The sequence below is a fragment of the Nicotiana attenuata genome, unplaced genomic scaffold, assembly GCF_001879085.1.
Source record: "Nicotiana attenuata strain UT unplaced genomic scaffold, NIATTr2, whole genome shotgun sequence".
NCBI classification, from domain to species: domain Eukaryota; kingdom Viridiplantae; phylum Streptophyta; class Magnoliopsida; order Solanales; family Solanaceae; genus Nicotiana; species Nicotiana attenuata.
The window spans coordinates 77,631-89,158 of NW_017671323.1; the positions used below are offsets into that span (position 1 = coordinate 77,631).

An 11,528-nucleotide genomic window follows, 5' to 3' on the forward strand; every position below is an offset into this window, starting at 1 on the left:
CTGGATATCACCTTTGTTCTCATATAATGGGACCACCGTACTCCACCTCCACTCATCCGACATCCTCTTCGTCCTAAAAATAATATTAAACAACTCGGTCAGCCACTCCAAGCCTGCTCTACCCACACACTTCCAAAATTCAACCGGAATTTCGTTTGGCCCGGTCGCTCTGCCCCTAGTCATCTTACGCATAACTCCCACGACCTCCTCTACACGTGACCAAATAATTAATATCCAAAGTGCCAACTATCATACCTGTGAGCACGTAATTTTTGGCCCGATATGAAAATTGCTCTTAAACGTTCCAAAATAGCCTTTAATTAATTTTTATAGAACTTTAGAATTTTTCGTATATTTGATATGTTTTGTGCGTATTTGTGCTTGGTGCATCTTTAGTTGCATTTTTAGTTCATAAAAATATCAAAAATATTTTGTATTTTTACTCTTTACATTTATAGATTTTAATTACAATATTTATTGTATTTCAAAACAATACAAATATCTAAAGAATGGGGCTTTAGACACTTTGCATTATTAATTTTTAATCGCATTAAAGTTGCATCTTTAAAAAACGAAAACCATAAAATAATTGCACTAATAATTTTCTTGCTTTTTAGTTTAGTGAATCAGCTAAGAGATTAGCTGAATTTTAGTCAAAGTGTTAGATAAATAGATGATTAGGTAATTTGTGCAAAAATAATTCAAATTAGAATAGGTGTTTAATTTTGAAAGAAACAAGGAGGAATAAGGATTTTTGGACATTTTAAAACAAACTGGGCCAACACCCCCAACAGCCCAACGTTTACCAATATCCGTCCCAAATCCCCACCTTTACCCAATCCAGATCCCCATCTTAATTCTTGGAAAAAAACGACGTCGTTTTCGTCTACAAACGACCCCACCCCAAGTCAAATGGTCAACGTTTCATCTCCACCCTCCATTCATGTTAATCCAAGGGTTGAGAATTGATCCCTGATTTTGATATAACTGTCCTAAAATCAAGTTAAAGACCTAAAGTCATCCCTTTTTGATGTTTGCCCCTCTCCGCCGCCATCACTACGAACCACCACTGGAAATCGTTCCCATCGTCCGCTGCTCATCTACCACCTGTTGGCCACCGGCAGAAAATCGCCTCCACTGGCCGAAGTCAACCAAATGACCTCAAATCACCATTTTTCTTCTCCTCTCCTATCCTCTCCTCTCCCTCTACACTCTCATAACAAGATCAAGTCCAAATTCCTACTTTATCATCGCCCTCATCAAAATCCTAAACGTTTGGCCCTTCCTTGATTTCACCAACTTTCTTGAGACAATAAACCTCAATACTTACCCTATTAGATAGGTCTCAAAAAGATCCATCTATTTGTGTAGGTATTTGGTCATTCCATCATCTTTAGCACCGGTCAACTTGTCATTCACCGGTTAAATCGACTTGTATACGTCCTCATTTCCTTCGTCGGACTCCCATGAGTCTTTTCTTTCAAGAAGATCCAACCGGAATTCAATTTCGAGCCGGATCTCTTGGAGGAAAAGACTTTGGTGGTTGGAATTGATACAGCAGGCATCACTGGCTTCTCCTTGTTTCTTGTTACTTAGGAGTTGGTAACTTCCTATCTCTTTGCTTCTCCAACTGTTTTGTTTCTTTGGTTTGGTTTGTTGAATAAGTTTTGCACTAGTAATCTGTTACGAAGTACATTGTTAATTTGGAATTCGAGTTATGCTGGTGGATTGTTTACTTGTGGTTCAATGATTTTTTACTTTAGTCTAGATTGTATTTTTGATTAGGACTGTTAGTAGTCAATTTTGTCGTTCGTAATTAAGTTGATTTTGTCTCTGCACGGTGAGCCATAAGGATTGGGCATGTCTTGATTGACAAGCAGGCTCATTGATATTTGGGGCTTAACAGGAAAGGTTTGGACCTGGGTCATGGGTCTGTTGGCCAAAGGCCCGGGCATTTGGGTTGATCAAATGCAATAACAGGGGGTGAATGGGTAATTAAGGGAATTAACTTAGGGAATAATTTTGTAACTGCTTATGAAGCTTCTATGAAGTGGGGGAAGGGACTATTTAGCAATAAAAAAAGAAACCGGTCGGTTCTGGGTCCTTATTGAGTAAAATCAGAAAAACAAAAGGGGGATAAGAAAAAGAAAGGAAAAAGACCTAAAACAAAATTTCGTTCTATAAAGCACCCTTCACCCACACTTTGTGCATCCATCTCACTCACTCACACAATTCATACTCACACACTAGCATCTAGGAAAATCTGGAATTCAAATTCCAGATCTAAGAATTCAAAAAGAGCTCTAAAAACAAAATAAAAATAGAAACAAAAGAGGGATTTCACGGTTATTTTCAACTCTTGCTTCTTTGCTTCATATTTTCTCGGAACTCGAGTGCTATTTGAGCTATAGAATTGTTGTCCATTGCTGTTTTTATTGTTTCTATTCTACTAATTCACATGTTTCTGCCTTTATTTAGCTATCTCAAGTTCTATTATCAAATACCTAGGTACATGTCCTTAAACTTGTATCATTGCTTGATAAATTGACTGAAATTTTGAATGAATTGTGTTTTCTGATGTTCAATCTATGTGTCGTGTTTGTGTTAAATAAATTACTTAGTAGATTTGAGTAAAAATTTGAATCATGCTCAACATGTTTGGTGACTCAATTCCAAATCTCAATTGGCTAATAAGATTTGTTTGTGTATGAGTTTAAAATGACCGTTTGTTCTTAACCATATACAAATTGATATGTTTTGAACTTAACATGGAATGTGTTAGAAATCTGAAAATCAGTGTCTTCATGTTACTTGGGGTTGTAAGTTTGAACAATATACGAGGAACTGGACTCGAGGCTGCTCACTACCGAATTTTTCATTTAACGTTTGAAGTCGAGGTCTGAATGAGAATCTGGACATCTAATTCGGAAGCATGAGTAGTACTTTAATCGTTTGAAACCTTATAACACTATGAAATCTCAGAATGCAAAGCATTAGTTTAAGGATCAGATGTTGGTAAAAGTTTCAAATCACGTTGGATGTAATGAATTAGAGCTGTAATTTCGAATTTAATTGATCATGTATTAACGTTTTTGAGAATAGTTCTGTAGTTGATTTTAAATTTGAACAAATCATGTGTTTATTTTGAAAAGTATGTAATTATCCCCACTTTATCATGTTGTATGTTAATCCTATTTGAACTTTGAATTTGGATTAGTGAACTGGCGATTCCGAGTTCCAGCAACTATTGGGCCGGCCCAGATGCACTGGTTTTGGGGTTAGAGTTAAATGAGCTTTAGGTTTCACGTCAGTTAGGGCTCATTTTCAGGCCCCTTTCGGTATGCTGACCATTTTTTAAAAGGGGTCAGTATACTTTGGGCTTTACACTTGAGCCCATACGCCAATACTATTAGTATGCTTGGCCTAAACATAAGTCACCTCAACCAATTTTTCCCCTTTCATTACCAATCAATATTACTCTCGGAAGATAAGTAGTTCCTAATCAATATCAAATACACATATTAAGTCCAAATTTTGAGTGATTAGGAATTAATTAATAACTCCAACTTAGTGATGTGATTCTTCGAGTTAACAAAGAACCAACCAACTAGGATCAAGATCTTGAAACGAAAACTTGGTTTGTGGATCAATTCAAGATTCAATGTATCTCAAGTTTTAGAACTCGGAATATGGTAATTCAAAAACGAGCCGAAAGATGACGATCTGAACTATAAGAAAGACTATTTACTTGTTCAAAACAAGTAATTATTGGTGTTGCGGTTCAATAAAAGTTCCGATTCTATTATATCAAAAGAATGAATTTAGATTAAGAAACGTATTCTTGAATGATCGAGAACTACAAAAGTTCCTAAAGTCACCATTTGGAATCAATTAACGTGATAAAGAAATACCACACGTAATTAAAAATAAGATAATGACTATCACCACCTTGCTTGGAATCAAAAACAAGGATAAAGAAGACAAAATAGAGGAAAACACTCTATTGCATATTAGGGTCAAAGCTACAAAAAATGTGAATTCTCTCCTACAAGGCAAGAGAACCCTTTATATAGGCCTAGAGTCTCTTCTTTGATTATTACAATTCCTGTTCTAATAAGAAAATAAAATAATTAAAGACAAGGAAAGTAAAATCTCTATTTTACAAGGAAAAGAAACTAGAATCCTACAAAAAGAAAAATCCTTATTCTAAAAGGAATAAAATAAATCTTATTTTAAGAAGGAAAAAATTTTGACTTCTTGAAATCAATCTTGAGCTTCTTGGACTTCTTGAAAATAGGTCCATATGTTTGGACTTGAGCTCTTAAACATGATCTTTGCCACAATTAATAAAATTTAACATAGATTCTTCGTTTACATCACTTAGCTTAACTAACTTTATATCTTATCCCCAACAAATAATTCTATAATTTGGACCTTCACAATAATCCCGAACTTAGAAAAATTAAACAACTTATAAACGCCGTAGTTTGCTTTAGGTGCGACTAGTAAAAATATTATGACTATGGGTATGGTTCCCGTGGCATAGTCATGATACACAATTTCAAATTTAAGTGCACATCCGCGTGACATGACTTTATAACTTTAAAATAATAATAAAATTAAACATGTAGTAAATTGCAGGTATGTTTCACTTGGCGAGATTTACGATATGTAAAAAATGACTGGTGTACGATATCGTAACTTATTTTAAAATAATTCCATAAATACCAAAAGTGGTTTAAATATGCAATAAAGCGGTAAAAGTTTAAAATACACATAGGTTCTAAAATATGTAATAATTAGATAATTAAGCCACGTGTAATTGTAAAGCGGCCGTACTAAAACTACGGGATTCGGGAGTGCCTCACATCTTCTCCCGGTTAAGAAAAATTATTACCCGATCTTCTGTGTTTCGCAGACTTATACACAGTCAAATTTCCTTGAATGAGGATTTTAAAATAAACAGCTGACTTGAAATACCTTAATAATTATTTCAGGTGGCGACTCTTAAAATTAATTAAATAATCCCTTTTCAATAATGTCACTTTAAGTGAAAAAACTCTTTTCCTCGTAAAAAGGAGGTGTGACAACTCTGGGGCCTCTGCTGGGGACACGAACCCAGAAATTCTTGTTCAGGGTTCAGAATTCGAACTTAGATGACTTTTAATCTTGGTTCTTTGTTTATTATCCGATTTTACATGTTTGATCCTAAAGTGTTAATTGCCGCTCTTTACCGCTTTAATATTGCACGAACTGTATATAATTGTTACGCAACCCTTCTTCTCTCTAGGTCTTCTACATCTTCTGGGAGCACACATACACGTGGCTCTTTTCTGTTCGAGTATCTCACCCCTAATTTTAGGATAAGGATAGGATTCATTAAAAAGCTGGTGAAGCTTCTGTATTTCAGGTACGCTGCCCCCCGGCTCGAGTTGTCCGCTCGGGTAAGCCTGGTCTAGAACTCCACACCTCTTTAGGTTTAAACCTAGAAGAACAAAGCCTCATGGCGGATCCTTAGTAGGTACACTTATTTGCATCACGTGTATTTGACTTAGGGGACTCAACATAGGGGTTGGGTACGTCTAGGATAGGTGTACCCAAAAAATAAAAGACCAACCTAATGCATTCTTACGTGCTACTTGTGCATTTATTTGATCTGGTTTGCATGGTGATCGGCTTCTAGAATAAGGATCGGAAATCGAGAAAATTAGGAGAGGGAAGTTAGGAGAGAAAATTTACCCGATTCTTAAAAATCCTAGTATTTGAAAAAGAGACAAAATAACAAAATCCCGAAACTCCGCCGATGCTTTGAAAAGGCGTTACAAAATTAGCCAAATTTGCAAACATGTCGTTTACCCTATTTTGACAAAACTCCCCGAACTACATAAGTCTGATCCTCACTGGCCGTGAGGTACGCAGGCAACCTTCACTAGGCCCAGCCCCACTTTTGCAAAAATAACCAAAAAATGAGAATCTGGCAAAATTTTCAAAATATGGTCATACCATGAGCCGTTCTTATCGAGATAACCTTAAAGCGTTCTCTCGGGACGCCGAAAGGCTGTTTTGCAAGAATAACCATAGGTCAACCCGAGTCAGCCTTCTCCCCAAAGTCAACACTATATGGCAGAAACAACCCTAAAAACTTTCCTCAAGCGTCGAACGACCATATCTGCAAATAATAGCCCCTTTTGTCACTGATTTTATTAAAATGAATTTTCAAATTTAGCTACCATTTTTGAAAATAGTATTGAATTTTTGACCCTTTGCCCTGATTATGTGCAAAATGAGCGCTGTTCAGAATCAACCTTTTCGGGTCGTAGATCAAGTTCCTTCGAGACTCCACATATGGTGGAATGACCTGAGGGAGGTCGGCCAGCATTCCGTGATCAAGGCACTGGGTGGTCTCACCGGTTTTCTAAAGATTACGCTCAGCGTTGATCTGATTGAGGCACTGGTACCATTCTGGGACCCGGTGCATAATGTTTTCCATTTCTCAAACTTTAATTGGCCCCTACACTGGAAGAGATAGCAGGTTATGCCGGATCTAACTTAGGTCTTAGGCATCAATATCCAGTGGCCCCGAGAGCTGTTACCCCTCATAAATTTTTGTACCTTTTGAGCATTAGTCGGCAAGTTAAGAATGAAAATTTGGCCGAAGGTTACGGTACCTTCCATTTTTTGTATAGTCGGTATGGGGATTCCAAGGACTTTGAGGCTCGAGACACCGGTTTGTGTCACCAGGGGAAGAAAAACAAGTGGGAGTCTGCAGAGGCTTGGATTTCATAGTTGCATTTTTTGGCACTCTGCTATTCCCAAGGGAGGACGAACATAGAGATTTGCGCCTCGTATGGATTGATGACTTTCTGATTAAGAAGTCCAATGGTACTCTCGTGTCGATGATCCTCGCAAATATTTATCGCGCCTTGACATATTGTAGAGCTAAAACGAGATTTTTTTAGGGTTGTAATCTGTTGTTGCAAATCTGGCTGGTAGAGCATCTTGCCACCGCCCCAGATACATGAACTATGGGCTAACCAGACTTAGTTGCATTGAGGAATATGGGACCAGGATAAGTGGTTATGAGTTGCCGGATGGTACTGAAGCTTGGTTCACGCATATTTGCTCATTAACGACAAATCAAAGTGAGTGGACTTTCAGTTGTCTCTCGGTTAATGAGGTTATTTACTTGTTTGCCGATGTCTGCTTTCAGGTATTACTGGGTCTTCGAAGTGTTCAGCCTCATGCCCCACATCGGGTTTTGCGCCAGTTGGGAAGGTATCGGATGGTTCCCCACGATGAAGATCTGAGTACGTAGGTTGTGGAGTTATGCCTAGGGGTTGCTTTTCCCGAAGAAATGGTTTGCTTGGCATAAGTGTTGGTTTTTTGAGCCACATACCCAGGTGCACGATTTATCGTCAGGGGAAGTAGAGTCTAGCTACACGACATGGTATGGTGAAAAAGTTTGGGTATATCAAGAGCCGGAAAGACCCTCCAAAATGCCGCATGTCCAACATTTCACATATGGGGCAAAAGAATAGTGGGCCTAGATAGCCAAAGAAGAGGAATATCGGGTTCAACAAACTAAAAGATCAAGTGAGAGCCCTTAATTTGAAAGTGGTTTGCAAGCTGCCAAGAACGGGGGAGAAAAGGAAAGGTTAGCTCAAGAAAATGAGGCCCTCTGAGCCCAACTACGAGAAATGAAAATAGCAGCCGAGACGCCTGTGAGGAGTGAAATAGACCAAAGAATCATTATCAACCTGAGGCGAAAAATGTATGATCATGCAACCGATCTAACAAAGGTCGAAAAGGAATTGGCAAAAGGCTAGGGAAAGGATAGTCCAATTGGGAAAATATTTGGAGGAATGTATGAGGTTAGCTCACCAAGCAAAGCAAATCTACAACGAAGAGGTCGCAGGTTTAAGGACAGCGTTAGTTGTTCTTGAAAACGAAATGGGCCAACAGTTAAAGATTTCAAGATGGAAAGGGAACATTGCTATGCAATGCTTAATAAGTTGGAAGGGGATGTGGTGAACTTGCAAAATCAAAAAGACGGGGACGTGCAAGTATTAGAAGCCCGAGAACAACAAATCACATAGTTGCTCCGGGACTGGAATGTTACCAAGTTTAGGATAAATGAAATAACCGACTACACCGCCAGGAAGTGCCATGAATGTGAAGATATGACCAAGGCTATGTTCTTCGCCATGATGTTGTCTTTTGCTCGCAAGGTCTTGGCTGATCTAGAGCCCTTCATGATATCATGACCAGGCCCATGCCGTGTCTGACTGATGTCACTCGGGACCCTGATTATAGTTTTGGAGTTGGGTTTTCTATTGTATCAGTCATTTTTTATTATCGAGTCTATAGTTTATTTTCTTACTTCAAGATTGTTATTTGTTATCCATTTTGAGTCTATTGTTATTTTTGCTTGAGTCTATATTTTTTTTCAAAGTCAGTTTAAATGTTATTTCGAGTAATTATGATGAAAAAACCAAAAATATTTTATTTAATGAATATTGAAAACCCAAAAAATTCTCTGCTTTTATTTTTACATTATTTCCTGAGCTAAGTAATGGTCTGATTCATGCAGCATCATGATACATAGGCAATCTCCATCGGATGCGATCAAAATCATAAATAAACGGAGCAAAAAATAAACAAAAAGAGCAAAACAAAAAGCAACAAAAAAAAAAAGAGAAAAATTAAGAGCGATAAAATCCAAAAAGAGAGTGAAATGAAAGAAAAGTGGTACAGAGTGGAAAGAGGATAGATAAAGCCGGGATGAAACACGCAACCATTCAAACACATGATAGAAGCGTTTTAACTGCTAGGTGCATTGCATCCCAACGTGCGATTTCCTATCTGTTAAATGCTTCAAACTAACAATTTTGTTGTGTGTGCCCAAAGTTAGGTTCTGTTTTATGTGGATGGTTTTGTCGGGCTTCTAATCCATACTTCACCCGATCAAAGGGAAAGGTTCCAATGGCCTCTGAGGGTAATCTTCTGATTGTTAATCCCGAGTATAGTCCGGCACCAATTATTCCGCCACCAGAGTCAGCTGCAGTTGAAGAGAACAAAATGTTACGCCTCTTCATAATGGAAATGCTGGACGCGAGGACTAATGAAAAGAACCGCCAAGTTCCATACCTGGATTTCTCAAGTTGATTCCTAGATTGGGCGGGGCCACTAACATCCCTGTGACCAACCCGTTCATCCCATATGGATACCCGCCTATGCCGACTAATGGTCTCGGATGCCTTTTTTGGTTCTCCCCTAGGCATCGATTTCAAGAGCACCGCTAGTCATTTTCTCCGCAACACTCGTCTTCACCACAGCGCAACCAAATATACCCATGCCATATGTTAAGCCTCCAACTTTCACCTTTCAAGGTCCCCAATTTCCACCAGAGATCACATCTGTCACCCTGGATTCATTTACTCAACCCCAGCAATATGACTTCCTAGTTGAACAAGAAAGAGTGGTCCAGACTTCCGAGCACGAGGAAATGGCTCGGAAGATGAAGAGTTTGGAATAAAGCTTGAAAACTATGCAGGCCAAAGTGGCCAAAAGAGTGTCTCATACTCTAATCTTTGTATGTTTCCTCATATACATTTGTCGGCGGGCTTTAAGACCCCTAAGTTTGAAAAATACGTCGGGCACAGAGACCCGATCGCTTATATAAAAAGATATTCCAACTGGTCGAGGGATGCTGGTGGAAATGAGGAGCTATTAATGGCTTATTTTGGAGAAAGTCTTACAGGAATAGCTTCCGAGTGGTACATGGATCAAGAGGTCGCCCATTGGCATGTATGGGATGACCTAGCCCTGAATTTCACCCGTCAGTTCCAGTACAATGTGGACATTGCTCCTGATAGAAATTCTTTATTTAATTTGAAGAAGAAACCCACAGAAAGTTTCCGTGAATATGCCATCAGGTGGCGGGAGCTGGCCACTAGGGTAAAGCCTCCAATGGACGAGGCAGAAATGGTTACGGTATTTCTATAAGCTCAAGAGTCAGACTAATTCCAAAATATGATGTCTACCATGGGAAAGCCATTCGTTGAGGCCATTAAAATGGGAGAGATGGTCGAAAATGGGTTGAAAACAGGAAGAATATTAAGTCAGCCCGCCCTGAAAGCCACATCACAGGCCATCCAGAATGGCTCGAGGGGTCTGGCAAACAGGAAAAAGAGAGAAGATGGAGCCAAGATGGCTTCGAGCTCAAGGGGGCCCCGCAGATTATTTAACCAATCACATATGCCCCCTAGAACCCCACAACATTACTACCCGCATGATAATGCTGCATATGCCGTGGCACTGCCTCACTATGCGGTGATGAATGCACAACCTTACACACGGCCACAATATTATACACAAAACCGAGCTCCACCTCCTATAAATGCCCGTCCCTACCAAGCTCCATATAATCCCCGGCCACAATAAAATGCACCCCAATACAACCCCCGTCCAAGGGAACCCCCTACGAGGAACCAATTCACCCCCATTGGTAAGTCATACTCGAGCTTATTTCAGAAGCTGACTGTCACGGCCCAAATCCCAAACCCGGCCGTGATGGCGCCTCTCGTGAAGACAAGGCCAGCCAGAACAACTCAAACACCTCTTTTAACAATAATTTAGTCATTAATAAATCCAAGCGCGTGTAAAGCAATCGCAAATGCGGAAAACAACAATAATAATAAGGAAACCAACCCGACATAGCCCAAACCGGGGTGTCACAAGTCATGAGCTACTACAGAGTTTGTAATGAGTCTACGAAATAAAATATCTGATACAATAGTCTGAAGGAACTCAAAAGACATAAAATAGGGAAGACAAGGGGTTGCGGACGTCAACAGCTACCTCGTCACTCCAACTCGCTGCCTGGTCTGGAAAGAATCAGCGCTCAGGTGCAGACTCTGCTATGCCTGTATCTGCACACATGGTGCAGGGAGTAATGTGAGTACTCCGACCCAGTGAGTAATAATAATAAATAATAACCGAAGGCATGAAAACACATAAGTGCACAAAGCAATTCTATATCAGGCAGTAAAAATAGTAAAACAGTAGAACAGTAAAGAATCGAATGAAATCTCCTTTTAAAATCAGGTAAAACAACAAGTAAATAGTGAGTAGAAATCTGCCCCTCGGGCCCAGTATCAATCGCTCAGAACAGTATCAGCCCCTCGGGCTCAGTATCAGTCACTCAGCATAATATCAGCCCCTCGGGCTCACTCTCNCCCCGTTACGGCCCAAGCGCTACTATCAACACAAGTCCTCGAAAGACCTTCTCACATCACATATAAGGCCTGAAAGCCTCCTCACATCACACTCGAGGCCTGAGAGCCTCCTCACATCGCACTCAAGGCCTGGAAGCCTTCTCACATCACACTTGAGGCCTGAGAGCATCCTCACATCACACTCAAGGCCTGGAAGCCTTCTCACATCACACTCGAGGCCTGAGAGCCTCCTCACATCACACTCAAGGCCTGGAAGCCTTCTCAGTCCAGGAAACATCATAAGCCCCTCGG

General features: G+C 39.7%; 1 long non-coding RNA gene across 1 annotated transcript; it reads left to right on the forward strand.

Annotated features, from left to right (window-relative positions):
• Positions 1 to 995: 995 nt before the first annotated feature.
• LOC109207565 lies at positions 996 to 3,207 on the forward strand. The gene is made up of 2 exons (XR_002065031.1): positions 996 to 1,602; positions 2,783 to 3,207. It is a non-coding gene; the product is annotated as an uncharacterized LOC109207565 (long non-coding RNA).
• The last annotated feature ends 8,321 nt before the right edge of the window (positions 3,208 to 11,528 follow it).